General features: G+C 38.2%; 1 long non-coding RNA gene and 14 other non-coding genes across 15 annotated transcripts; all 15 read left to right on the top strand.

Annotated features, from left to right (window-relative positions):
• Window positions 1-759: 759 nt before the first annotated feature.
• trnat-cgu (transfer RNA threonine (anticodon CGU)) lies at window positions 760-832 on the top strand. The gene has a single exon. It is a non-coding gene; the product is annotated as a tRNA-Thr (tRNA).
• A 973-nt stretch (window positions 833-1805) lies between these two features.
• On the top strand, window positions 1806-1878 carry trnam-cau (transfer RNA methionine (anticodon CAU)). Its single transcript has one exon. It is a non-coding gene; the product is annotated as a tRNA-Met (tRNA).
• Window positions 1879-4595: 2717 nt separating this feature from the next.
• On the top strand, window positions 4596-4668 carry trnam-cau (transfer RNA methionine (anticodon CAU)). The gene has a single exon. It is a non-coding gene; the product is annotated as a tRNA-Met (tRNA).
• A 973-nt stretch (window positions 4669-5641) lies between these two features.
• Window positions 5642-5714, top strand: trnam-cau (transfer RNA methionine (anticodon CAU)). Its single transcript has one exon. It is a non-coding gene; the product is annotated as a tRNA-Met (tRNA).
• Window positions 5715-7734: 2020 nt separating this feature from the next.
• Window positions 7735-7807, top strand: trnam-cau (transfer RNA methionine (anticodon CAU)). The gene has a single exon. It is a non-coding gene; the product is annotated as a tRNA-Met (tRNA).
• Window positions 7808-9478: 1671 nt separating this feature from the next.
• trnam-cau (transfer RNA methionine (anticodon CAU)) lies at window positions 9479-9551 on the top strand. The gene has a single exon. It is a non-coding gene; the product is annotated as a tRNA-Met (tRNA).
• A 3414-nt stretch (window positions 9552-12965) lies between these two features.
• Window positions 12966-13038, top strand: trnam-cau (transfer RNA methionine (anticodon CAU)). The gene has a single exon. It is a non-coding gene; the product is annotated as a tRNA-Met (tRNA).
• A 974-nt stretch (window positions 13039-14012) lies between these two features.
• trnam-cau (transfer RNA methionine (anticodon CAU)) lies at window positions 14013-14085 on the top strand. The gene has a single exon. It is a non-coding gene; the product is annotated as a tRNA-Met (tRNA).
• A 2021-nt stretch (window positions 14086-16106) lies between these two features.
• Window positions 16107-16179, top strand: trnam-cau (transfer RNA methionine (anticodon CAU)). The gene has a single exon. It is a non-coding gene; the product is annotated as a tRNA-Met (tRNA).
• Window positions 16180-18550: 2371 nt separating this feature from the next.
• On the top strand, window positions 18551-18623 carry trnam-cau (transfer RNA methionine (anticodon CAU)). Its single transcript has one exon. It is a non-coding gene; the product is annotated as a tRNA-Met (tRNA).
• Window positions 18624-18898: 275 nt separating this feature from the next.
• On the top strand, window positions 18899-18971 carry trnam-cau (transfer RNA methionine (anticodon CAU)). The gene has a single exon. It is a non-coding gene; the product is annotated as a tRNA-Met (tRNA).
• A 624-nt stretch (window positions 18972-19595) lies between these two features.
• Window positions 19596-19668, top strand: trnam-cau (transfer RNA methionine (anticodon CAU)). Its single transcript has one exon. It is a non-coding gene; the product is annotated as a tRNA-Met (tRNA).
• Window positions 19669-20641: 973 nt separating this feature from the next.
• On the top strand, window positions 20642-20714 carry trnam-cau (transfer RNA methionine (anticodon CAU)). The gene has a single exon. It is a non-coding gene; the product is annotated as a tRNA-Met (tRNA).
• Window positions 20715-22037: 1323 nt separating this feature from the next.
• Window positions 22038-22110, top strand: trnam-cau (transfer RNA methionine (anticodon CAU)). Its single transcript has one exon. It is a non-coding gene; the product is annotated as a tRNA-Met (tRNA).
• A 3330-nt stretch (window positions 22111-25440) lies between these two features.
• On the top strand, window positions 25441-25825 carry LOC139568442 (uncharacterized). The gene is made up of 3 exons (XR_011673605.1): window positions 25441-25510; window positions 25571-25692; window positions 25754-25825. It is a non-coding gene; the product is annotated as an uncharacterized lncRNA (long non-coding RNA).
• The last annotated feature ends 1880 nt before the right edge of the window (window positions 25826-27705 follow it).

Genomic DNA, 27705 nt, shown 5'->3' with positions numbered 1-27705 from the left:
CACTGTCAAAATCTGAAGGTCGGTATCGATATTTTTTTCTTTCGAATTATTGATAAACTGTGCCTCGTTGTCCAGTAGGTAGCGCGTCAGTCTCATAATCTGAAGGTCGTGAGTTCGATCCTCACACGGGGCAGCAAAGCTTCATGTAAAATTACAGTGTTGGCTGAAGAGGAAGTAAAAATTAATTCTCATTGTTTTTGGACATTCAGACAAGAAATACTATTGTCAAGGTGGATACCACATCTTAAGGTCCATATCTATATTTTTTACTTTTGAATGAAATCATTGTTTATTTCTCAGGTGTTGTGGACTTTCAGACCATACATTTTGGCACGGTGGTTAGAACGTCACTGTCCAAATATGAAGGTCGGTATCGATATTTTTTTTTTCTCGAATTATTGATAAGATGTGCCTAGTTGGCGCAGTAGGTAGCGCGTCAGTCTCATATTCTGAAGGTTGTGAGTTCGATCCTCACACGGGGCAGTTAAACTTGTTGAAAAATTACAGTGTTGGCTGAAGAGGATGTAAAAATTAATTCTCATTATTTTTGGACATTCAGACAAGACATACTATTGTCAAGGTGGATACCACATCGTAAGGTCCATATCTATATTTTTTACTTTAGAATGAAATCATTGTTTATTTCTCAGGTGTTGTGGACTTTCAGACCATACATTTTGACACGGTGGTTAGAACGTCACTGTCAAAATATGAAGGTCGGTATCGATATTTTTTTCTTTCGAATTATTGATAAATTGTGCCTCGTTGGCGCAGTAGGTAGCGCGTCAGTCTCGTAATCTGAAGGTCGTGATTTCGATCCTCACACGGGGCAGTAAAGCTTATTGTAAAATTACAGTGTTGGCTGAAGAGGAAGTAAAAATTAATTCTCATTGTTTTTGGACTTTCAGACAAGACATACTATTGTCAAGGTGGATACCACATCTTAAGGTCCATATCTATATTTTTTACTTTAGAATGAAATCATTGTCTATTTCTCAGGTGTTGTGGACTTTTAGACCATACAATTTGGCACGGTGGTTAGAACGTCACTGTCAAAATATGAAGGTCGGTATCGATATTTTTTTCTTTCGAATAATTGATAAACTGTGCCTCGTTGGCGCAGTAGGTAGCGCGTCAGTCTCATAATCTGAAGGTCGTGAGTTCGATCCTCACACGGGGTAGTAAAGCTTTCTGTAAAATTACAGTGTTAGCTGAAGAGCAAGTAAAAATAAATTCTCATTGTTTTTGGACTTTCAGACAAGACATACTATTGTCAAGGTGGATACCACATCTTAAGGTCCATATCTATATTTTTTACTTTAGAATGAAATCATTGTTTATTTCTCAGGTGTTGTGGACTTTCAGACCATACATTTTGGCACGGTGGTTAGAACGTCACTGTCAAAATATGAAGGTCGGTATCGATATTTTTTTCTTTCGAATTATTGAAAAGCTGTGCCTCGTTTGCGCAGTAGGTAGCGCGTCAGTCTCATAATCTGAAGGTCGTGAGTTCGATCCTCACACGGGGCAGTAGAGCTTTTTGTAAAATTACAGTGTTGGCTGAAGAGGAAGTAAAAATTAATTCTCATTGTTTTTGACATTCAGACAAGACATACTATTGTCAAGGTGGATACCACATCTTAAGGTCCATATCTATATTTTTTACTTTAGAATGAAATCATTGTTTATTTCGCAGGTATTGTGGACTTTCAGACCATACATTTTGGCACGGTGGTTAGAACGTCACTGTCAAAATCTGAAGGTCGGTATCGATATTTTTTTCTTTTGAATTATTGATAAACTGTGCCTCGTTGGCGCAGTAGGTAGCGCGTCAGTCTCATAATCTGAAGGTCGTGAGTTCGATCCTCACACGGGGCAGTAAAGCTTATTGTAAAATTACAGTGTTGGCTGAAGAGGAAGTAAAAATTAATTCTCATTGTTTTTGGACTTTCAGACAAGACATACTATTGTCAAGGTGGATACCACATCTTAAGGTCCATATCTATATTTTTTACTTTAGAATGAAATCATTGTCTATTTCTCAGGTGTTGTGGACTTTTAGACCATACATTTTGGCACGGTGGTTAGAACGTCACTGTCAAAATATGAAGGTCGGTATCGATATTTTTTTCTTTCGAATAATTGATAAACTGTGCCTCGTTGGCGCAGTAGGTAGCGCGTCAGTCTCATAATCTGAAGGTCGTGAGTTCGATCCTCACACGGGGTAGGAAAGCATTATGTAAAATTACAGTGTTAGCTGAAGAGCAAGTAAAAATAAATTCTCATTGTTTTTGGACTTTCAGACAAGACATACTATTGTCAAGGTGGATACCACATCTTAAGGTCCATATCTATATTTTTAACTTTAGAATGAAATCATTGTTTATTTCTCAGGTGTTGTGGACTTTCAGACCATACATTTTGGCACGGTGGTTAGAACGTCACTGTCAAAATCTGAAGGTCGGTATCGATATTTTTTTCTTTCGAATTATTGATTAACTGTGCCTCGTTGGAGCAGTAGGTAGCGCGTCAGTCTCATAATCTGAAGGTCGTGAGTTCGATCCTCACACGGGGCAGTAAAGCTTTTTGTAAAATTACAGTGTTGGCTGAAGAGGAAGTAAAAATTAATTCTCATTGTTTTTGACATTCAGACAAGACATACTATTGTCAAGGTGGATACCACATCTTAAGGTCCATATCTATATTTTTTACTTTAGAATGAAATCATTGTTTATTTCTCAGGTGTTGTGGACTTTCAGACCATACATTTTGGCACGGTGGTTAGAACGTCACTGTCAAAATATGAAGGTCGGTATCGATATTTTTTTCTTTCGAATAATTGATAAACTGGGCTTCGTTGGCGCAGTAGGTAGCGCGTCAGTCTCATAATCTGAAGGTCGTGAGTTCGATCCTCACACGGGGCAGGAAAGCTTTATGTAAAATTACAGTGTTAGCTGAAGAGGAAGTAAAAATAAATTCTCATTGTTTTTGGACTTTCAGACAAGACATACTATTGTCAAGGTGGATACCACATCGTAAGGTCCATATCTATATTTTTTACTTTAGAATGAAATCATTGTTTATTTCTCAGGTGTTGTGGACTTTCAGACCATACATTTTGGCACGGTGGTTAGAACGTCACTGTCAAAATCTGAAGGTCGGTATCGATATTTTTTTCTTTCGAATTATTGATAAACTGTGCCTCGTTGTCCAGTAGGTAGCGCGTCAGTCTCATAATCTGAAGGTCGTGAGTTCGATCCTCACACGGGGCAGCAAAGCTTCATGTAAAATTACAGTGTTGGCTGAAGAGGAAGTAAAAATTAATTCTCATTGTTTTTGGACATTCAGACAAGAAATACTATTGTCAAGGTGGATACCACATCTTAAGGTCCATATCTATATTTTTTACTTTTGAATGAAATCATTGTTTATTTCTCAGGTGTTGTGGACTTTCAGACCATACATTTTGGCACGGTGGTTAGAACGTCACTGTCCAAATATGAAGGTCGGTATCGAATTTTTTTTTTTCTCGAATTATTGATAAGATGTGCCTAGTTGGCGCAGTAGGTAGCGCGTCAGTCTCATATTCTGAAGGTTGTGAGTTCGATCCTCACACGGGGCAGTTAAACTTGTTGAAAAATTACAGTGTTGGCTGAAGAGGATGTAAAAATTAATTCTCATTATTTTTGGACATTCAGACAAGACATACTATTGTCAAGGTGGATACCACATCTTAAGGTCCATATCTATATTTTTTACTTTAGAATGAAATCATTGTCTATTTCTCAGGTGTTGTGGACTTTTAGACCATACAATTTGGCACGGTGGTTAGAACGTCACTGTCAAAATATGAAGGTCGGTATCGATATTCTTTTCTTTCGAATAATTGATAAACTGTGCCTCGTTGGCGCAGTAGGTAGCGCGTCAGTCTCATAATCTGAAGGTCGTGAGTTCGATCCTCACACGGGGTAGGAAAGCTTTATGTAAAATTACAGTGTTAGCTGAAGAGCAAGTAAAAATAAATTCTCATTGTTTTTGGACTTTCAGACAAGACATACTATTGTCAAGGTGGATACCACATCTTAAGGTCCATATCTATATTTTTTACTTTAGAATGAAATCATTGTTTATTTCTCAGGTGTTGTGGACTTTCAGACCATACATTTTGGCACGGTGGTTAGAACGTCACTGTCAAAATATGAAGGTCGGTATCGATATTTTTTTCTTTCGAATTATTGAAAAGCTGTGCCTCGTTTGCGCAGTAGGTAGCGCGTCAGTCTCATAATCTGAAGGTCGTGAGTTCGATCCTCACACGGGGCAGTAAAGCTTTTTGTAAAATTACAGTGTTGGCTGAAGAGGAAGTAAAAATTAATTCTCATTGTTTTTGACATTCAGACAAGACATACTATTGTCAAGGTGGATACCACATCTTAAGGTCCATATCTATATTTTTTACTTTAGAATGAAATCATTGTTTATTTCTCAGGTATTGTGGACTTTCAGACCATACATTTTGGCACGGTGGTTAGAACGTCACTGTCAAAATCTGAAGGTCGGTATCGATATTTTTTTCTTTTGAATTATTGATAAACTGTGCCTCGTTGGCGCAGTAGGTAGCGCGTCAGTCTCATAATCTGAAGGTCGTGAGTTCGATCCTCACACGGGGCAGTAAAGCTTATTGTAAAATTACAGTGTTGGCTGAAGAGGAAGTAAAAATTAATTCTCATTGTTTTTGGACTTTCAGACAAGACATACTATTGTCAAGGTGGATACCACATCTTAAGGTCCATATCTATATTTTTTACTTTAGAATGAAATCATTGTTTATTTCTCAGGTGTTGTGGACTTTCAGACCATACAATTTGGCACGGTGGTTAGAACGTCACTGTCAAAATATGAAGGTCGGTATCGATATTTTTTTCTTTCGAATAATTGATAAACTGTGCCTCGTTGGCGCAGTAGGTAGCGCGTCAGTCTCATAATCTGAAGGTCGTGAGTTCGATCCTCACACGGGGTAGGAAAGCATTATGTAAAATTACAGTGTTAGCTGAAGAGCAAGTAAAAATAAATTCTCATTGTTTTTGGACTTTCAGACAAGACATACTATTGTCAAGGTGGATACCACATCTTAAGGTCCATATCTATATTTTTAACTTTAGAATGAAATCATTGTTTATTTCTCAGGTGTTGTGGACTTTCAGACCATACATTTTGGCACGGTGGTTAGAACGTCACTGTCAAAATCTGAAGGTCGGTATCGATATTTTTTTCTTTCGAATTATTGATTAACTGTGCCTCGTTGGAGCAGTAGGTAGCGCGTCAGTCTCATAATCTGAAGGTCGTGAGTTCGATCCTCACACGGGGCAGTAAAGCTTTTTGTAAAATTACAGTGTTGGCTGAAGAGGAAGTAAAAATTAATTCTCATTGTTTTTGACATTCAGACAAGACATACTATTGTCAAGGTGGATACCACATCTTAAGGTCCATATCTATATTTTTTACTTTAGAATGAAATCATTGTTTATTTCTCAGGTGTTGTGGACTTTCAGACCATACATTTTGGCACGGTGGTTAGAACGTCACTGTCAAAATATGAAGGTCGGTATCGATATTTTTTTCTTTCGAATAATTGATAAACTGGGCCTCGTTGGCGCAGTAGGTAGCGCGTCAGTCTCATAATCTGAAGGTCGTGAGTTCGATCCTCACACGGGGCAGCAAAGCTTCATGTAAAATTACAGTGTTGGCTGAAGAGGAAGTAAAAATTAATTCTCATTGTTTTTGGACATTCAGACAAGAAATACTATTGTCAAGGTGGATACCACATCTTAAGGTCCATATCTATATTTTTTACTTTTGAATGAAATCATTGTTTATTTCTCAGGTGTTGTGGACTTTCAGACCATACATTTTGGCACGGTGGTTAGAACGTCACTGTCCAAATATGAAGGTCGGTATCGATATTTTTTTTTTCTCGAATTATTGATAAGTTGTGCCTAGTTGGCGCAGTAGGTAGCGCGTCAGTCTCATATTCTGAAGGTTGTGAGTTCGATCCTCACACGGGGCAGTTAAACTTGTTGAAAAATTACAGTGTTGGCTGAAGAGGAAGTAAAAATGAATTCTCATTATATTTGGACATTCAGACAAGACATACTATTGTCAAGGTGGATACCACATCGTAAGGTCCATATCTATATTTTTTACTTTAGAATGAAATCATTGTCTATTTCTCAGGTGTTGTGGACTTTTAGACCATACAATTTGGCACGGTGGTTAGAACGTCACTGTCAAAATATGAAGGTCGGTATCGATATTTTTTTCTTTCGAATAATTGATAAACTGTGCCTCGTTGGCGCAGTAGGTAGCGCGTCAGTCTCATAATCTGAAGGTCGTGAGTTCGATCCTCACACGGGGTAGGAAAGCTTTATGTAAAATTACAGTGTTAGCTGAAGAGCAAGTAAAAATAAATTCTCATTGTTTTTGGACTTTCAGACAAGACATACTATTGTCAAGGTGGATACCACATCTTAAGGTCCATATCTATATTTTTTACTTTAGAATGAAATCATTGTTTATTTCTCAGGTGTTGTGGACTTTCAGACCATACATTTTGGCACGGTGGTTAGAACGTCACTGTCAAAATATGAAGGTCGGTATCGATATTTTTTTCTTTCGAATTATTGAAAAGCTGTGCCTCGTTTGCGCAGTAGGTAGCGCGTCAGTCTCATAATCTGAAGGTCGTGAGTTCGATCCTCACACGGGGCAGTAAAGCTTTTTGTAAAATTACAGTGTTGGCTGAAGAGGAAGTAAAAATTAATTCTCATTGTTTTTGACATTCAGACAAGACATACTATTGTCAAGGTGGATACCACATCTTAAGGTCCATATCTATATTTTTTACTTTAGAATGAAATCATTGTTTATTTCTCAGGTGTTGTGGACTTTCAGACCATACAATTTGGCACGGTGGTTAGAACGTCACTGTCAAAATATGAAGGTCGGTATCGATATTTTTTTCTTTCGAATAATTGATAAGCTGTGCCTCGTTGGTGCAGTAGGTAGCGCGTCAGTCTCATAATCTGAAGGTCGTGAGTTCGATCCTCACACGGGGTAGGAAAGCATTATGTAAAATTACAGTGTTAGCTGAAGAGCAAGTAAAAATAAATTCTCATTGTTTTTGGACTTTCAGACAAGACATACTATTGTCAAGGTGGATACCACATCTTAAGGTCCATATCTATATTTTTAACTTTAGAATGAAATCATTGTTTATTTCTCAGGTGTTGTGGACTTTCAGACCATACATTTTGGCACGGTGGTTAGAACGTCACTGTCAAAATCTGAAGGTCGGTATCGATATTTTTTTCTTTCGAATTATTGATTAACTGTGCCTCGTTGGAGCAGTAGGTAGCGCGTCAGTCTCATAATCTGAAGGTCGTGAGTTCGATCCTCACACGGGGCAGTAAAGCTTTTTGTAAAATTACAGTGTTGGCTGAAGAGGAAGTAAAAATTAATTCTCATTGTTTTTGACATTCAGACAAGACATACTATTGTCAAGGTGGATACCACATCTTAAGGTCCATATCTATATTTTTTACTTTAGAATGAAATCATTGTTTATTTCTCAGGTGTTGTGGACTTTCAGACCATACATTTTGGCACGGTGGTTAGAACGTCACTGTCAAAATATGAAGGTCGGTATCGATATTTTTTTCTTTCGAATAATTGATAAACTGGGCCTCGTTGGCGCAGTAGGTAGCGCGTCAGTCTCATAATCTGAAGGTCGTGAGTTCGATCCTCACACGGGGCAGGAAAGCTTTATGTAAAATTACAGTGTTAGCTGAAGAGGAAGTAAAAATAAATTCTCATTGTTTTTGGACTTTCAGACAAGACATACTATTGTCAAGGTGGATACCACATCGTAAGGTCCATATCTATATTTTTTACTTTAGAATGAAATCATTGTTTATTTCTCAGGTGTTGTGGACTTTCAGACCATACATTTTGGCACGGTGGTTAGAACGTCACTGTCAAAATCTGAAGGTCGGTATCGATATTTTTTTCTTTCGAATTATTGATAAACTGTGCCTCGTTGTCCAGTAGGTAGCGCGTCAGTCTCATAATCTGAAGGTCGTGAGTTCGATCCTCACACGGGGCAGCAAAGCTTCATGTAAAATTACAGTGTTGGCTGAAGAGGAAGTAAAAATTAATTCTCATTGTTTTTGGACATTCAGACAAGAAATACTATTGTCAAGGTGGATACCACATCTTAAGGTCCATATCTATATTTTTTACTTTTGAATGAAATCATTGTCTATTTCTCAGGTGTTGTGGACTTTCAGACCATACATTTTGGCACGGTGGTTAGAACGTCACTGTCCAAATATGAAGGTCGGTATCGATATTTTTTTTTTCTCGAATTATTGATAAGATGTGCCTAGTTGGCGCAGTAGGTAGCGCGTCAGTCTCATATTCTGAAGGTTGTGAGTTCGATCCTCACACGGGGCAGTTAAACTTGTTGAAAAATTACAGTGTTGGCTGAAGAGGATGTAAAAATTAATTCTCATTATTTTTGGACATTCAGACAAGACATACTATTGTCAAGGTGGATACCACATCGTAAGGTCCATATCTATATTTTTTACTTTAGAATGAAATCATTGTCTATTTCTCAGGTGTTGTGGACTTTTAGACCATACAATTTGGCACGGTGGTTAGAACGTCACTGTCAAAATATGAAGGTCGGTATCGATATTTTTTTCTTTCGAATAATTGATAAACTGTGCCTCGTTGGCGCAGTAGGTAGCGCGTCAGTCTCATAATCTGAAGGTCGTGAGTTCGATCCTCACACGGGGTAGGAAAGCTTTATGTAAAATTACAGTGTTAGCTGAAGAGCAAGTAAAAATAAATTCTCATTGTTTTTGGACTTTCAGACAAGACATACTATTGTCAAGGTGGATACCACATCTTAAGGTCCATATCTATATTTTTTACTTTAGAATGAAATCATTGTTTATTTCTCAGGTGTTGTGGACTTTCAGACCATACATTTTGGCACGGTGGTTAGAACGTCACTGTCAAAATATGAAGGTCGGTATCGATATTTTTTTCTTTCGAATTATTGAAAAGCTGTGCCTCGTTTGCGCAGTAGGTAGCGCGTCAGTCTCATAATCTGAAGGTCGTGAGTTCGATCCTCACACGGGGCAGTAAAGCTTTTTGTAAAATTACAGTGTTGGCTGAAGAGGAAGTAAAAATTAATTCTCATTGTTTTTGACATTCAGACAAGACATACTATTGTCAAGGTGGATACCACATCTTAAGGTCCATATCTATATTTTTTACTTTAGAATGAAATCATTGTTTATTTCTCAGGTATTGTGGACTTTCAGACCATACATTTTGGCACGGTGGTTAGAACGTCACTGTCAAAATCTGAAGGTCGGTATCGATATTTTTTTCTTTTGAATTATTGATAAACTGTGCCTCGTTGGCGCAGTAGGTAGCGCGTCAGTCTCATAATCTGAAGGTCGTGAGTTCGATCCTCACACGGGGCAGTAAAGCTTATTGTAAAATTACAGTGTTGGCTGAAGAGGAAGTAAAAATTAATTCTCATTGTTTTTGGACTTTCAGACAAGACATACTATTGTCAAGGTGGATACCACATCTTAAGGTCCATATCTATATTTTTTACTTTAGAATGAAATCATTGTCTATTTCTCAGGTGTTGTGGACTTTTAGACCATACAATTTGGCACGGTGGTTAGAACGTCACTGTCAAAATATGAAGGTCGGTATCGATATTTTTTTCTTTCGAATAATTGATAAACTGTGCCTCGTTGGCGCAGTAGGTAGCGCGTCAGTCTCATAATCTGAAGGTCGTGAGTTCGATCCTCACACGGGGTAGGAAAGCATTATGTAAAATTACAGTGTTAGCTGAAGAGCAAGTAAAAATAAATTCTCATTGTTTTTGGACTTTCAGACAAGACATACTATTGTCAAGGTGGATACCACATCTTAAGGTCCATATCTATATTTTTTACTTTAGAATGAAATCATTGTTTATTTCTCAGGTATTGTGGACTTTCAGACCATACATTTTGGCACGGTGGTTAGAACGTCACTGTCAAAATCTGAAGGTCGGTATCGATATTTTTTTCTTTTGAATTATTGATAAACTGTGCCTCGTTGGCGCAGTAGGTAGCGCGTCAGTCTCATAATCTGAAGGTCTTGAGTTCGATTCTCACACGTGGCAGCAGTTCATTTTTTTAAATTACAGTGTTGGCTGAAGAGGAAGTAAAAATTAATTCTCATTGTTCTTGAATTTTCAGACAAGACATACTATTGTCAAGGTGGATACCACATCGTAAGGTCCATACCTATATTTTTTACTTTAGAATGAAATCATTGTTTATTTCTCAGGTGTTGTGGACTTTCAGGCCATACATTTTGGCATGGTGGTTAGAACGTCACTGTCAAAATCTGAAGGTCGGTATCGATATTTTTTTATTTTGAATATTGATAAACTGTGCCTCGTTGGCGCAGTAGGTAGCGCATCAGTCTCATAATCTGAAGGTCGTGAGTTCGATCCTCACACGGGGCAGCAAAGCTTTATGTAAAATTACAGTGTTGGCTGAAGAGGAAGTAAAAATAAATTCTCATTGTTTTTGGACTTTCAGACAAGACATACTATTGTCAAGGTGGATACCACATCTTAAGGTCCATATCTATATTTTTTACTTTAGAATGAAATCATTGTTTATTTCTCAGGTGTTGTGGACTTTCAGGCCATACATTTTGGCACGGTGGTTAGAACGTCACTGTCAAAATCTGAAGGTCGGTATCGATATTTTTTTCTTTCGAATTATTGATAAACTGTGCCTCGTTGGAGCAGTAGGTAGCGCGTCAGTCTCATAATCTGAAGGTCTTGAGTTCGATTCTCACACGTGGCAGCAGTTCTATTTTTTAAATTACAGTGTTGGCTGAAGAGGAAGTAAAAATTAATTCTCATTGTTCTTGAATTTTCAGACAAGACATACTATTGTCAAGGTGGATACCACATCGTAAGGTTCATACCTATATTTTTTACTTTAGAATGAAATCATTGTTTATTTCTCAGGTGTTGTGGACTTTCAGACCATACATTTTGGCACGGTGGTTAGAACGTCACTGTCAAAATATGAAGGTCGGTATCGATATTTTTTTCTTTCGAATAATTGATAAACTGGGCCTCGTTGGCGCAGTAGGTAGGGCGTCAGTCTCATAATCTGAAGGTCGTGAGTTCGATCCTCACACGGGGCAGCAAAGCTTTATGTAAAATTACAGTGTTGGGTGAAGAGGAAGTAAAAATTAATTCTCATTGTTTTTGACATTCAGACAAGACATACTATTGTCAAGGTGGATACCACATCTTAAGGTCCATATCTATATTTTTTACTTTAGAATGAAATCATTGTTTATTTCTCAGGTGTTGTGGACTTTCAGACCATACATTTTGGCACGGTGGTTAGAACGTCACTGTCAAAATCTAAAGGTCGGTATCGATATTTTTCTCTTTCTAATTACTGATAAACTGTGCCTCGTTGGCGCAGTAGGTAGCGTGTCAGTCTCATAATCTGAAGGTCGTGAGTTCGATCCTCACACGGGGCAGCAAAGCTTTATGTAAAATTACAGTGTTGGCTGAAGAGGAAGTAAAAATTAATTCTCATTGTTTTTGGACTTTCAGACAAGACATACTATTGTCAAGGTGGATACCACATCTTAAGGTCCATATCTATATTTTTTACTTTAGAATGAAATCATTGTTTATTTCTCAGGTGTTGTGGACTTTCAGACCATACATTTTGGCACGGTGGTTAGAACGTCACTGTCAAAATATGAAGGTCGGTATCGATATTTTTTTCTTTCGAATTATTGATAAGCTGTGCCTCGTTGGCGCAGTAGGTAGCGCGTCAGTCTCATAATCTGAAGGTCGTGAGTTCGATTCTCACACGTGGCAGCAGTTCATTTTTTTAAATTACAGTGTTGGCTGAAGAGGAAGTAAAAATTAATTCTCATTGTTCTTGAATTTTCAGACAAGACATACTATTGTCAAGGTGGATACCACATCGTAAGGTCCATACCTATATTTTTTACTTTAGAATGAAATCATTGTTTATTTCTCAGGTGTTGTGGACTTTCAGGCCATACATTTTGGCATGGTGGTTAGAACGTCACTGTCAAAATCTGAAGGTCGGTATCGATATTTTTTTATTTTGAATATTGATAAACTGTGCCTCGTTGGCGCAGTAGGTAGCGCATCAGTCTCATAATCTGAAGGTCGTGAGTTCGATCCTCACACGGGGCAGCAAAGCTTTATGTAAAATTACAGTGTTGGCTGAAGAGGAAGTAAAAATAAATTCTCATTGTTTTTGGACTTTCAGACAAGACATACTATTGTCAAGGTGGATACCACATCGTAAGGTCCATATCTATATTTTTTACTTTAGAATGAAATCATTGTTTATTTCTCAGGTGTTGTGGACTTTCAGACCATACATTTTGGCACGGTGGTTAGAACGTCACTGTCAAAATCTGAAGGTCGGTATCGATATTTTTTTCTTTCGAATTATTGATAAACTGTGCCTCGTTGGAGCAGTAGGTAGCGCGTCAGTCTCATAATCTGAAGGTCTTGAGTTCGATTCTCACACGTGGCAGCAGTTCTATTTTTTAAATTACAGTGTTGGCTGAAGAGGAAGTAAAAATTAATTCTCATTGTTCTTGAATTTTCAGACAAGACATACTATTGTCAAGGTGGATACCACATCGTAAGGTTCATACCTATATTTTTTACTTTAGAATGAAATCATTGTTTATTTCTCAGGTGTTGTGGACTTTCAGACCATATATTTTGGCACGGTGGTTAGAACGTCACTGTCAAAATATGAAGGTCGGTATCGATATTTTTTTCTTTCGAATAATTGATAAACTGGGCCTCGTTGGCGCAGTAGGTAGCGCGTCAGTCTCATAATCTGAAGGTCGTGAGTTCGATCCTCACACGGGGCAGGAAAGCTTTATGTAAAATTACAGTGTTAGCTGAAGAGGAAGTAAAAATAAATTCTCATTGTTTTTGGACTTTCAGACAAGACATACTATTGTCAAGGTGGATACCACATCGTAAGGTCCATATCTATATTTTTTACTTTAGAATGAAATCATTGTTTATTTCTCAGGTGTTGTGGACTTTCAGACCATACATTTTGGCACGGTGGTTAGAACGTCACTGTCAAAATCTGAAGGTCGGTATCGATATTTTTTTCTTTCGAATTATTGATAAACTGTGCCTCGTTGTCCAGTAGGTAGCGCGTCAGTCTCATAATCTGAAGGTCGTGAGTTCGATCCTCACACGGGGCAGCAAAGCTTCATGTAAAATTACAGTGTTGGCTGAAGAGGAAGTAAAAATTAATTCTCATTGTTTTTGGACATTCAGACAAGAAATACTATTGTCAAGGTGGATACCACATCTTAAGGTCCATATCTATATTTTTTACTTTTGAATGAAATCATTGTTTATTTCTCAGGTGTTGTGGACTTTCAGACCATACATTTTGGCACGGTGGTTAGAACGTCACTGTCCAAATATGAAGGTCGGTATCGATATTTTTTTTTTCTCGAATTATTGATAAGATGTGCCTAGTTGGCGCAGTAGGTAGCGCGTCAGTCTCATATTCTGAAGGTTGTGAGTTCGATCCTCACACGGGGCAGTTAAACTTGTTGAAAAATTACAGTGTTGGCTGAAGAGGATGTAAAAATTAATTCTCATTATTTTTGGACATTCAGACAAGACATACTATTGTCAAGGTGGATACCACATCGTAAGGTCCATATCTATATTTTTTACTTTAGAATGAAATCATTGTTTATTTCTCAGGTGTTGTGGACTTTCAGACCATACATTTTGACACGGTGGTTAGAACGTCACTGTCAAAATATGAAGGTCGGTATCGATATTTTTTTCTTTCGAATTATTGATAAATTGTGCCTCGTTGGCGCAGTAGGTAGCGCGTCAGTCTCATAATCTGAAGGTCGTGAGTTCGATCCTCACACGGGGCAGTAAAGCTTATTGTAAAATTACAGTGTTGGCTGAAGAGGAAGTAAAAATTAATTCTCATTGTTTTTGGACTTTCAGACAAGACATACTATTGTCAAGGTGGATACCACATCTTAAGGTCCATATCTATATTTTTTACTTTAGAATGAAATCATTGTTTATTTCTCAGGTGTTGTGGACTTTCAGACCATACATTTTGGCACGGTGGTTAGAACGTCACTGTCAAAATATGAAGGTCGGTATCGATATTTTTTTCTTTCGAATTATTGAAAAGCTGTGCCTCGTTTGCGCAGTAGGTAGCGCGTCAGTCTCATAATCTGAAGGTCGTGAGTTCGATCCTCACACGGGGCAGTAAAGCTTTTTGTAAAATTACAGTGTTGGCTGAAGAGGAAGTAAAAATTAATTCTCATTGTTTTTGACATTCAGACAAGACATACTATTGTCAAGGTGGATACCACATCTTAAGGTCCATATCTATATTTTTTACTTTAGAATGAAATCATTGTTTATTTCTCAGGTATTGTGGACTTTCAGACCATACATTTTGGCACGGTGGTTAGAACGTCACTGTCAAAATCTGAAGGTCGGTATCGATATTTTTTTCTTTTGAATTATTGATAAACTGTGCCTCGTTGGCGCAGTAGGTAGCGCGTCAGTCTCATAATCTGAAGGTCGTGAGTTCTATCCTCACATGGGGCAGCAAAGCTTTATGTAAAATTACAGTGTTGGCTGAAGAGGAAGTAAAAATTTATTCTCATTGTTTTTGGACTTTCAGACAAGACATACTATTGTCAAGGTGGATACCACATCGTAAGGTCCATATCTATATTTTTAACTTTAGAATGAAATCATTGTTTATTTCTCAGGTGTTGTGGACTTTCAGACCATACATTTTGGCACGGTGGTTAGAACGTCACTGTCAAAATCTGAAGGTCGGTATCGATATTTCTTTCTTTCGAATTATTGAGAAACTGTGCCTCGTTGGAGCAGTAGGTAGCGCGTCAGTCTCATAATCTGAAGGTCTTGAGTTCGATTCTCACACGTGGCAGCAGTTCATTTTTTTAAATTACAGTGTTGGCTGAAGAGGAAGTAAAAATTAATTCTCATTGTTCTTGAATTTTCAGACAAGACATACTATTGTCAAGGTGGATACCACATCGTAAGGTCCATACCTATATTTTTTACTTTAGAATGAAATCATTGTTTATTTCTCAGGTGTTGTGGACTTTCAGGCCATACATTTTGGCACGGTGGTTAGAACGTCACTGTCAAAATCTGAAGGTCGGTATCGATATTTTTTTATTTTGAATATTGATAAACTGTGCCTCGTTGGCGCAGTAGGTAGCGCATCAGTCTCATAATCTGAAGGTCATGAGTTCGATCCTCACACGGGGCAGCAAAGCTTTATGTAAAATTACAGTGTTGGCTGAAGAGTAAGTAAAAATAAATTCTCATTGTTTTTGGACTTTCAGACAAGACATACTATTGTCAAGGTGGATACCACATCGTAAGGTCCATATCTATATTTTTTACTTTAGAATGAAATCATTGTTTATTTCTCAGGTGTTGTGGACTTTCAGACCATACATTTTGGCACGGTGGTTAGAACGTCACTGTCAAAATATGAAGGTCGGTATCGATATTTTTTTTCTTCTCAAATTATTGATAAGATGTGCCTAGTTGGCGCAGTAGGTAGCGCGTCAGTCTCATATTCTGAAGGTTGTGAGTTCGATCCTCACACGGGGCAGTTAAACTTGTTGAAAAATTACAGTGTTGGCTGAAGAGGATGTAAAAATTAATTCTCATTATTTTTGGACATTCAGACAAGACATACTATTGTCAAGGTGGATACCACATCGTAAGGTCCATATCTATATTTTTTACTTTAGAATGAAATCATTGTTTATTTCTCAGGTGTTGTGGACTTTCAGACCATACATTTTGGCACGGTGGTTAGAACGTCACTGTCAAAATATGAAGGTCGGTATCGATATTTTTTTCTTTCGAATAATTGATAAACTGTGCCTCGTTGGCGCAGTAGGTAGCGCGTCAGTCTCATAATCTGAAGGTCGTGAGTTCGATCCTCACACGGGGCAGTAAAGCTTATTGTAAAATTACAGTGTTGGCTGAAGAGGAAGTAAAAATTAATTCTCATTGTTTTTGGACTTTCAGACAAGACATACTATTGTCAAGGTGGATACCACATCTTAAGGTCCATATCTATATTTTTTACTTTAGAATGAAATCATTGTCTATTTCTCAGGTGTTGTGGACTTTTAGACCATACAATTTGGCACGGTGGTTAGAACGTCACTGTCAAAATATGAAGGTCGGTATCGATATTTTTTTCTTTCGAATAATTGATAAACTGTGCCTCGTTGGCGCAGTAGGTAGCGCGTCAGTCTCATAATCTGAAGGTCGTGAGTTCGATCCTCACACGGGGTAGGAAAGCATTATGTAAAATTACAGTGTTAGCTGAAGAGCAAGTAAAAATAAATTCTCATTGTTTTTGGACTTTCAGACAAGACATACTATTGTCAAGGTGGATACCACATCTTAAGGTCCATATCTATATTTTTTACTTTAGAATGAAATCATTGTTTATTTCTCAGGTGTTGTGGACTTTCAGACCATACATTTTGGCACGGTGGTTAGAACGTCACTGTCAAAATATGAAGGTCGGTATCGATATTTTTTTCTTTCGAATTATTGAAAAGCTGTGCCTCGTTTGCGCAGTAGGTAGTGCGTCAGTCTCATAATCTGAAGGTCGTGAGTTTGATCCTCACACGGGGCAGTAAAGCTTTTTGTAAAATTACAGTGTTGGCTGAAGAGGAAGTAAAAATTAATTCTCATTGTTTTTGACATTCAGACAAGACATACTATTGTCAAGGTGGATACCACATCGTAAGGTCCATATCTATATTTTTTACTTTAGAATGAAATCATTGTTTATTTCTCAGGTGTTGTGGACTTTCAGACCATACATTTTGGCACGGTGGTTAGAACGTCACTGTCAAAATCTGAAGGTCGGTATCGATATTTTTTTCTTTCAAATTACTGATAAACTGTGCCTCGTTGGCACAGTAGGTAGCGCGTCAGTCTCATAATCTGAAGGTCGTGAGTTCGATCCTCACACGGGGCAGGAAAGCTTTATGTAAAATTACAGTGTTGGCTGAAGAGGAAGTAAAATTAAATTCTCATTGTTTTTGGACTTTCAGACAAGACATACTATTGTCAAGGTGGATACCACATCTTAAGGTCCATATCTATATTAGTTACTTTAGAATGAAATCATTGTTTATTTCTCAGGTGTTGTGGACTTTCAGACCATACATTTTGGCACGGTGGTTAGAACGTCACTGTCAAAATATGAAGGTCGGTATCGATATATTTTTCTTTCGAATTATTGATAACCTGTGCCTCGTTGGCGCAGTAGGTAGCGCGTCAGTCTCATAATCTGAAGTTCGTGCGTTCGATCCTCACACGGTGCAGTAAAGCTTATTGTAAAATTACAGTGTTGGCTGAAGAGGAAGTAAAAATTTATTTTTCATTGTTTTTGGACATTCAGACAAGACATACTATTGTCAAGGTGGATACCACATCTTAAGGTCCATATCTATATTTTTTTACTTTAGAATGAAATCATTGTTTATTTCTCAGGTGTTGTGGACTTTCAGACCATACATTTTGGCACGGTGGTTAGAACGTCACTGTCAAAATCTGAAGGTCGGTATCAATATTTTTTTCTTTCGAATTATTGATAAACTGTGCCTCGTTGGTGCAGTAGGTAGCGCGTCAGTCTCATAATCTGAAGGTCGTGAGTTCGATCCTCACACGGGGCAGGAAAGCTTTATGTAAAATTACAGTGTTGGCTGAAGAGGAAGTAAAATTAAATTCTCATTGTTTTTGGACTTTCAGACAAGACATACTATTGTCAAGGTGGATACCACATCTTAAGGTCCATATCTATATTTTTTACTTTAGAATGAAATCATTGTTTATTTCTCAGGTGTTGTGGACTTTCAGACCATACATTTTGGCACGGTGGTTAGAACGTCACTGTCAAAATCTAAAGGTCGGTATCGATATTTTTCTCTTTCTAATTATTGATAAACTGTGCCTCGTTGGCGCAGTAGGTAGCGTGTCAGTCTCATAATCTGAAGGTCGTGAGTTCGATCCTCACACGGGGCAGCAAAGCTTTATGTAAAATTACAGTGTTGGCTGAAGAGGAAGTAAAAATTAATTCTCATTGTTTTTGGACTTTCAGACAAGACATACTATTGTCAAGGTGGATACCACATCTTAAGGTCCATATCTATATTTTTTACTTTAGAATGAAATCATTGTTTATTTCTCAGGTGTTGTGGACTTTCAGACCATACATTTTGGCACGGTGGTTAGAACGTCACTGTCAAAATATGAAGGTCGGTATCGATATTTTTTTCTTTTGAATTATTGATAAACTGTGCCTCGTTGGCGCAGTAGGTAGCGCGTCAGTCTCATAATCTGAAGGTCGTGAGTTCGATCCTCACACGGGGCAGCAAAGCTTTATGTAAAATTACAGTGTTGGGTGAAGAGGAAGTAAAAATTAATTCTCATTGTTTTTGACATTCAGACAAGACATACTATTGTCAAGGTGGATACCACATCTTAAGGTCCATATCTATATTTTTTACTTTAGAATGAAATCATTGTTTATTTCTCAGGTGTTGTGGACTTTCAGACCATACATTTTGGCACGGTGGTTAGAACGTCACCGTCAAAATCTGAAGGTCGGTATCGATATTTTTTTCTTTTGAATTATTGATAAACTGTGCCTCGTTGGCGCAGTAGGTAGCGCGTCAGTCTCATAATCTGAAGGTCGTGAGTTCGATCCTCACACGGGGCAGCAAAGCTTTATGTAAAATTACAGTGTTGGCTGAAGAGGAAGTAAAAATTAATTCTCATTGTTTTTGGACTTTCAGACAAGACATACTATTGTCAAGGTGGATACCACATCTTAAGGTCCATATCTATATTTTTTACTTTAGAATGAAATCATTGTTTATTTCTCAGGTGTTGTGGACTTTCAGACCATACATTTTGGCACGGTGGTTAGAACGTCACTGTCAAAATATGAAGGTCGGTATCGATATTTTTTTCTTTCGAATTATTGATAAGCTGTGCCTCGTTGGCGCAGTAGGTAGCGCGTCAGTTTCATAATCTGAAGGTCGTGAGTTCGATCCTCACACGGGGCAGTAAAGCTTTTTGTAAAATTACAGTGTTGGCTGAAGAGGAAGTAAAAATTAATTCTCATTGTTTTTGACATTCAGACAAGACATACTATTGTCAAGGTGGATACCACATCTTAAGGTCCATATCTATATTTTTTACTTTAGAATGAAATCATTGTTTATTTCTCAGGTGTTGTGGACTTTCAGACCATACATTTTGGCACGGTGGTTAGAACATCACTGTCAAAATATGAAGGTCGGTATCGATATTTTTTTCTTTCGAATAATAGATAAAATGGGCCTCGTTGGCGCAGTAGGTAGCGCGTCAGTCTCATAATCTGAAGGTCGTGAGTTCGATCCTCACACGGGGCAGGAAAGCTTTATGTAAAATTACAGTGTTAGCTGAAGAGGAAGTAAAAATAAATTCTCATTGTTTTTGGACTTTCAGACAAGACATACTATTGTCAAGGTGGATACCACATCTTAAGGTCCATATCTATATTTTTTACTTTAGAATGAAATCATTGTTTATTTCTCAGGTGTTGTGGACTTTCAGACCATACATTTTGGCACGGTGGTTAGAACGTCACTGTCAAAATATGAAGGTCGGTATCGATATTTTTTTCTTTCGAATAATTGATAAACTGGGCCTCGTTGGCGCAGTAGGTAGCGCGTCAGTCTCATAATCTGAAGGTCTTGAGTTCGATTCTCACACGTGGCAGCAGTTCTTTTTTTTAAATTACAGTGTTGGCTGAAGAGGAAGTAAAAATTAATTCTCATTGTTCTTGAATTTTCAGACAAGACATACTATTGTCAAGGTGGATACCACATCGTAAGGTTCATACCTATATTTTTTACTTTAGAATGAAATCATTGTTTATTTCTCAGGTGTTGTGGACTTTTAGACCATACATTTTGGCATGGTGGTTAGAACGTCACTGTCAAAATCTGAAGGTCGGTATCGATATTTTTATATTTTGAATATTGATAAACTGTGCCTCGTTGTCGCAGTAGGTAGCGCATCAGTCTCATAATCTGAAGGTCGTGAGTTCGATCCTCACACGGGGCAGCAAAGCTTTATGTAAAATTACAGTGTTGGCTGAAGAGGAAGTAAAAATAAATTCTCATTGTTTTTGGACTTTCAGACAAGACATACTATTGTCAAGGTGGATACCACATCTTAAGGTCCATATCTATATTTTTTACTTTAGAATGAAATCATTGTTTATTTCTCAGGTGTTGTGGACTTTCAGACCATACATTTTGGCACGGTGGTTAGAACGTCACCGTCAAAATCTGAAGGTCGGTATCGATATTTTTTTCTTTTGAATTACTGATAAACTGTGCCTCGTTGGCGCAGTAGGTAGCGCGTCAGTCTCATAATCTGAAGGTCGTGAGTTCGATCCTCACACGGGGCAGCAAAGCTTTATGTAAAATTACAGTGTTGGGTGAAGAGGAAGTAAAAATTAATTCTCATTGTTTTTGGACTTTCAGACAAGACATACTATTGTCAAGGTGGATACCACATCGTAAGGTCCATATCTATATTTTTTACTTTAGAATGAAATCATTGTTTATTTCTCAGGTGTTGTGGACTTTCAGACCATACATTTTGGCACGGTGGTTAGAACGTCACTGTCAAAATCTAAAGGTCGGTATCGATATTTTTCTCTTTCTAATTATTGATAAACTGTGCCTCGTTGGCGCAGTAGGTAGCGTGTCAGTCTCATAATCTGAAGGTCGTGAGTTCGATCCTCACACGGGGCAGCAAAGCTTTATGTAAAATTACAGTGTTGGCTGAAGAGGAAGTAAAAATTAATTCTCATTGTTTTTGACATTCAGACAAGACATACTATTGTCAAGGTGGATACCACATCTTAAGGTCCATATCTATATTTTTTACTTTAGAATGAAATCATTGTTTATTTCTCAGGTGTTGTGGACTTTCAGACCATACATTTTGGCACGGTGGTTAGAACGTCACTGTCAAAATCTAAAGGTCGGTATCGATATTTTTTTCTTTTGAATTATTGATAAACTGTGCCTTGTTGGCGCAGTAGGTAGCGCGTCAGTCTCATAATCTGAAGGTCGTGAGTTCGATCCTCACACGGGGCAGCAAAGCTTTATGTAAAATTACAGTGTTGGGTGAAGAGGAAGTAAAAATTAATTCTCATTGTTTTTGGACTTTCAGACAAGACATACTATTGTCAAGGTGGATACCACATCTTAAGGTCCATATCTATATTTTTTTACTTTAGAATGAAATCATTGTTTATTTCTCAGGTGTTGTGGACTTTCAGACCATACATTTTGGCACGGTGGTTAGAACGTCACTGTCAAAATATGAAGGTCGGTATCGATATTTTTTTCTTTCGAATAATTGATAAACTGGGCCTCGTTGGCGCAGTAGGTAGCGCGTCAGTCTCATAATCTGAAGGTCGCGAGTTCGATCCTCACACGGGGCAACAAAGCTTTATGTAAAATTACAGTGTTGGCTGAAGAGGAAGTAAAAATTAATTCTCGTTGATTTTGGACTTTCAGACAAGACATACTATTGTCAAGGTGGATACCACATCTTAAGGTCCATATCTATATTTTTTACTTTAGAATGAAATCATTGTTTATTTCTCAGGTGTTGTGGACTTTCAGACCATACATTTTGGCACGGTGGTTAGAACGTCACTGTCAAAATCTGAAGGTCGGTATCGATATTTTTTTATTTTGAATTATTGATAAACTGTGCCTCGTTGGCGCAGTAGGTAGCGCGTCAGTCTCATAATCTGAAGGTCGTGAGTTCGATCCTCACACGGGGCAGCAAAGCTTCATGTAAAATTACAGTGTTGGCTGAAGAGGAAGTAAAAATTTATTCTCACTGTTTTTGGACTTTCAGACAAGACATACTATTGTCAAGGTGGATACCACATCGTAAGGTCCATATCTATATTTTTTACTTTAGAATGAAATCATTGTTTATTTCTCAGGTGTTGTGGACTTTCAGACCATACATTTTGGCACGGTGGTTAGAACGTCACTGTCAAAATCTGAAGGTCCAAAAACAATGAGAGGGCTCGGCCAACCCTAGTCTCGACGCAGGGCTCGGCCAACCCTAGTCTCGACGCAGGGCTCGGCCAACCCTAGTCTCGACGCAGGGCTCGCCCAACCCTAGTCTCGACGCAGGGCTCGCCCAACCCTAGTCTCGACGCAGGGCTCGGCCAACCCTAGTCTCGACGCAGGGCTCGGCCAACCCTAGTCTCGACGCAGGGCTCGGCCAACCCTAGTCTCGACGCAGGGCTCGCCCAACCCTAGTCTCGACGCAGGGCTCGCCCAACCCTAGTCTCGACGCAGAGATACCATTCGCATGTACCATCTCTGCCAACGCGGAAACATTGCCTTTAAAGCCAAGGGCAGGACACATATTAGCACCAAGTTTAAACATGGCTAATATCAATCTTTAATAAATTATTTTTCAGATGTTTTACACGGCACACAAAAGTACACTGCATTAACACACACACCAATGAACATTTCATAACAGTTTGTGAAGGTGATGAGGGGGCAAATGAAGGACTAGATTCTATCAGACAACACCATAACAGTTTGTGAAGGTGATGAGGGGGCAAATGAAGGACTAGATTCTATCAGACAACAACATAACAGTTTGTGAAGGTGATGAGGGGTAAATGAAGGACTAGATTCTGCCAGACAACAACATAACAGTTTGTGAAGGTGATGAGGGGTAAATGAAGGACTAGATTATATCAGACAACAACATAACAGTTTGTGAAGGTGATGAGGGGTAAATGAAGGACTAGATTCTATCAGACAACAACATAACAGTTTGTGAAGGTGATGAGGGGCAAATGAAGGACTAGATTATATCAGACAACAACATAACAGTTTGTGAAGGTGATGAGGGGCAAATGAAGGACTAGATTCTATCAGACAACAACATAACAGTTTGTGAAGGTGATGAGGGATAAATGAAGGACTAGATTCTATCAGACCTGCTAGACAACAACATAACAGTTTGTGAAGGTGATGAGGGGTAAATGAAGGACTAGATTCTGCCAGACAACAACATAACAGTTTGTGAAGGTGATGAGGGGTAAATGAAGGACTAGATTCTATCAGACGACAACATAACAGTTTGTGAAGGTGATGAGGGGTAAATGAAGGACTAGATTCTATCAGACAACAACATAACAGTTTGTGAAGGTGATGAGGGGTAAATGAAGGACTAGATTCTATCAGACAACAACATAACAGTTTGTGAAGGTGATGAGGGGGGTAAATGAAGGACTAGATTCTATCAGACAACAACATAACAGTTTGTGAAGGTGATGAGGGATAAATGAAGGACTAGATTCTATCAGACAACAACATAACAGTTTGTGAAGGTGATGAGGGGGGTAAATGAAGGACTAGATTCTATCAGACAACAACATAACAGTTTGTGAAGGTGATGAGGGGGTAAATGAAGGACTAGATTCTATCAGACAACACCATAACAGTTTGTGAAGGTGATGAGGGGGTAAATGAAGGACTAGATTCTATCAGACAACAACATAACAGTTTGTGAAGGTGATGAGGGGGGTAAATGAAGGACTAGATTCTATCAGACAACAACATAACAGTTTGTGAAGGTGATGAGGGATAAATGAAGGACTAGATTCTATCAGACAACAACATAACAGTTTGTGAAGGTGATGAGGGGGTAAATGAAGGACTAGATTCTATCAGACAACAACATAACAGTTTGTGAAGGTGATGAGGTGTAAATGAAGGACTAGATTCTATCAGACAACAACATAACAGTTTGTGAAGGTGATGAGGGGTAAATGAAGGACTAGATTCTATCAGACAACAACATAACAGTTTGTGAAGGTGATGAGGGATAAATGAAGGACTAGATTCTATCAGACAACAACATAACAGTTTGTGAAGGTGATGAGGGGGTAAATGAAGGACTAGATTCTATCAGACAACAACATAACAGTTTGTGAAGGTGATGAGGGATAAATGAAGGACTAGATTCTATCAGACAACACCATAACAGTTTGTGAAGGTGATGAGGGGTAAATGAAGGACTAGATTCTATCAGACGACAACATAACAGTTTGTGAAGGTGATGAGGTGTAAATGAAGGACTAGATTCTATCAGACAACAACATAACAGTTTGTGAAGGTGATGAGGGATAAATGAAGGACTAGATTCTATCAGACAACAACATAACAGTTTGTGAAGGTGATGAGGGATAAATGAAGGACTAGATTCTATCAGACAACAACATAACAGTTTGTGAAGGTGATGAGGGATAAATGAAGGACTAGATTCTATCAGACAACAACATAACAGTTTGTGAAGGTGATGAGGTGGTAAATGAAGGACTAGATTCTATCAGACAACAACATAACAGTTTGTGAAGGTGATGAGGTGGTAAATGAAGGACTAGATTCTATCAGACATCAACATAACAGTTTGTGAAGGTGATGAGGGATAAATGAAGGACTAGATTCTATCAGACAACAACATAACAGTTTGTGAAGGTGATGAGGGGGGTAAATGAAGGACTAGATTCTATCAGACAACAACATAACAGTTTGTGAAGGTGATGAGGGATAAATGAAGGACTAGATTCTATCAGACAACAACATAACAGTTTGTGAAGGTGATGAGGTGGTAAATGAAGGACTAGATTCTATCAGACATCAACATAACAGTTTGTGAAGGTGATGAGGGGGGTAAATGAAGGACTAGATTCTATCAGACAACAACATAACAGTTTGTGAAGGTGATGAGGTGGTAAATGAAGGACTAGATTCTATCAGACAACAACATAACAGTTTGTGAAGGTGATGAGGGGTAAATGAAGGACTAGATTCTATCAGACAACAACATAACAGTTTGTGAAGGTGATGAGGGATAAATGAAGGACTAGATTCTATCAGACAACAACATAACAGTTTGTGAAGGTGATGAGGGGTAAATGAAGGACTAGATTCTATCAGACAACAACATAACAGTTTGTGAAGGTGATGGGTGGTAAATGAAGGACTAGATTCTATCAGACAACAACATAACAGTTTGTGAAGGTGATGAGGTGGTAAATGAAGGACTAGATTCTATCAGACAACACCATAACAGTTTGTGAAGGTGATGAGGGGTAAATGAAGGACTAGATTCTATCAGACAACAACATAACAGTTTGTGAAGGTGATGAGGGGTAAATGAAGGACTAGATTCTATCAGACAACACCATAACAGTTTGTGAAGGTGATGAGGGGTAAATGAAGGACTAGATTCTATCAGACAACAACATAACAGTTTGTGAAGGTGATGAGGGGGGTAAATGAAGGACTAGATTCTATCAGACAACAACATAACAGTTTGTGAAGGTGATGAGGGGGTAAATGAAGGACTAGATTCTATCAGACAACACCATAACAGTTTGTGAAGGTGATGAGGGGGTAAATGAAGGACTAGATTCTATCAGACAACAACATAACAGTTTGTGAAGGTGATGAGGGGGGTAAATGAAGGACTAGATTCTATCAGACAACAACATAACAGTTTGTGAAGGTGATGAGGGATAAATGAAGGACTAGATTATATCAGACAACAACATAACAGTTTGTGAAGGTGATGAGGGGGGTAAATGAAGGACTAGATTCTATCAGACAACAACATAACAGTTTGTGAAGGTGATGAGGGGTAAATGAAGGACTAGATTCTATCAGACAACAACATAACAGTTTGTGAAGGTGATGAGGGGGGTAAATGAAGGACTAGATTCTATCAGACAACACCATAACAGTTTGTGAAGGTGATGAGGGATAAATGAAGGACTAGATTCTATCAGACAACAACATAACAGTTTGTGAAGGTGATGAGGGGTAAATGAAGGACTAGATTCTATCAGACAACAACATAACAGTTTGTGAAGGTGATGAGGGATAAATGAAGGACTAGATTCTATCAGACAACAACATAACAGTTTGTGAAGGTGATGAGGGGGTAAATGAAGGACTAGATTCTATCAGACAACAACATAACAGTTTGTGAAGGTGATGAGGGGGTAAATGAAGGACTAGATTCTATCAGACAACACCATAACAGTTTGTGAAGGTGATGAGGGGGTAAATGAAGGACTAGATTCTATCAGACAACAACATAACAGTTTGTGAAGGTGATGAGGGATAAATGAAGGACTAGATTCTATCAGACAACAACATAACAGTTTGTGAAGGTGATGAGGGGTAAATGAAGGACTAGATTCTATCAGACAACAACATAACAGTTTGTGAAGGTGATGAGGGGTAAATGAAGGACTAGATTCTATCAGACAACAACATAAGTTTGTGAAGGTGATGAGGGATAAATGAAGGACTAGATTCTATCAGACAACAACATAACAGTTTGTGAAGGTGATGGGTGGTAAATGAAGGACTAGATTCTATCAGACAACAACATAACAGTTTGTGAAGGTGATGAGGTGGTAAATGAAGGACTAGATTCTATCAGACAACACCATAACAGTTTGTGAAGGTGATGAGGGGTAAATGAAGGACTAGATTCTATCAGACAACAACATAACAGTTTGTGAAGGTGATGAGGGGTAAATGAAGGACTAGATTCTATCAGACAACAACATAACAGTTTGTGAAGGTGATGAGGGATAAATGAAGGACTAGATTCTATCAGACAACAACATAACAGTTTGTGAAGGTGATGAGGGGTAAATGAAGGACTAGATTCTATCAGACAACAACATAACAGTTTGTGAAGGTGATGAGGGATAAATGAAGGACTAGATTCTATCAGACAACAACATAACAGTTTGTGAAGGTGATGGGTGGTAAATGAAGGACTAGATTCTATCAGACAACAACATAACAGTTTGTGAAGGTGATGAGGTGGTAAATGAAGGACTAGATTCTATCAGACAACACCATAACAGTTTGTGAAGGTGATGAGGGGTAAATGAAGGACTAGATTCTATCAGACAACAACATAACAGTTTGTGAAGGTGATGAGGGGTAAATGAAGGACTAGATTCTATCAGACAACAACATAACAGTTTGTGAAGGTGATGAGGGATAAATGAAGGACTAGATTCTATCAGACAACACCATAACAGTTTGTGAAGGTGATGAGGTGGTAAATGAAGGACTAGATTCTATCAGACAACAACATAACAGTTTGTGAAGGTGATGAGGTGGTAAATGAAGGACTAGATTCTATCAGACAACAACATAACAGTTTGTGAAGGTGATGAGGTGGTAAATGAAGGACTAGATTCTATCAGACAACAACATAACAGTTTGTGAAGGTGATGAGGGGGTAAATGAAGGACTAGATTCTATCAGACAACAACATAACAGTTTGTGAAGGTGATGAGGGGGTAAATG

This window comes from Salvelinus alpinus, chromosome 2, assembly GCF_045679555.1.
Source record: "Salvelinus alpinus chromosome 2, SLU_Salpinus.1, whole genome shotgun sequence".
NCBI classification, from domain to species: Eukaryota; Metazoa; Chordata; class Actinopteri; order Salmoniformes; family Salmonidae; genus Salvelinus; species Salvelinus alpinus.
This window is presented reverse-complemented; position numbering and strand designations above follow the sequence as displayed.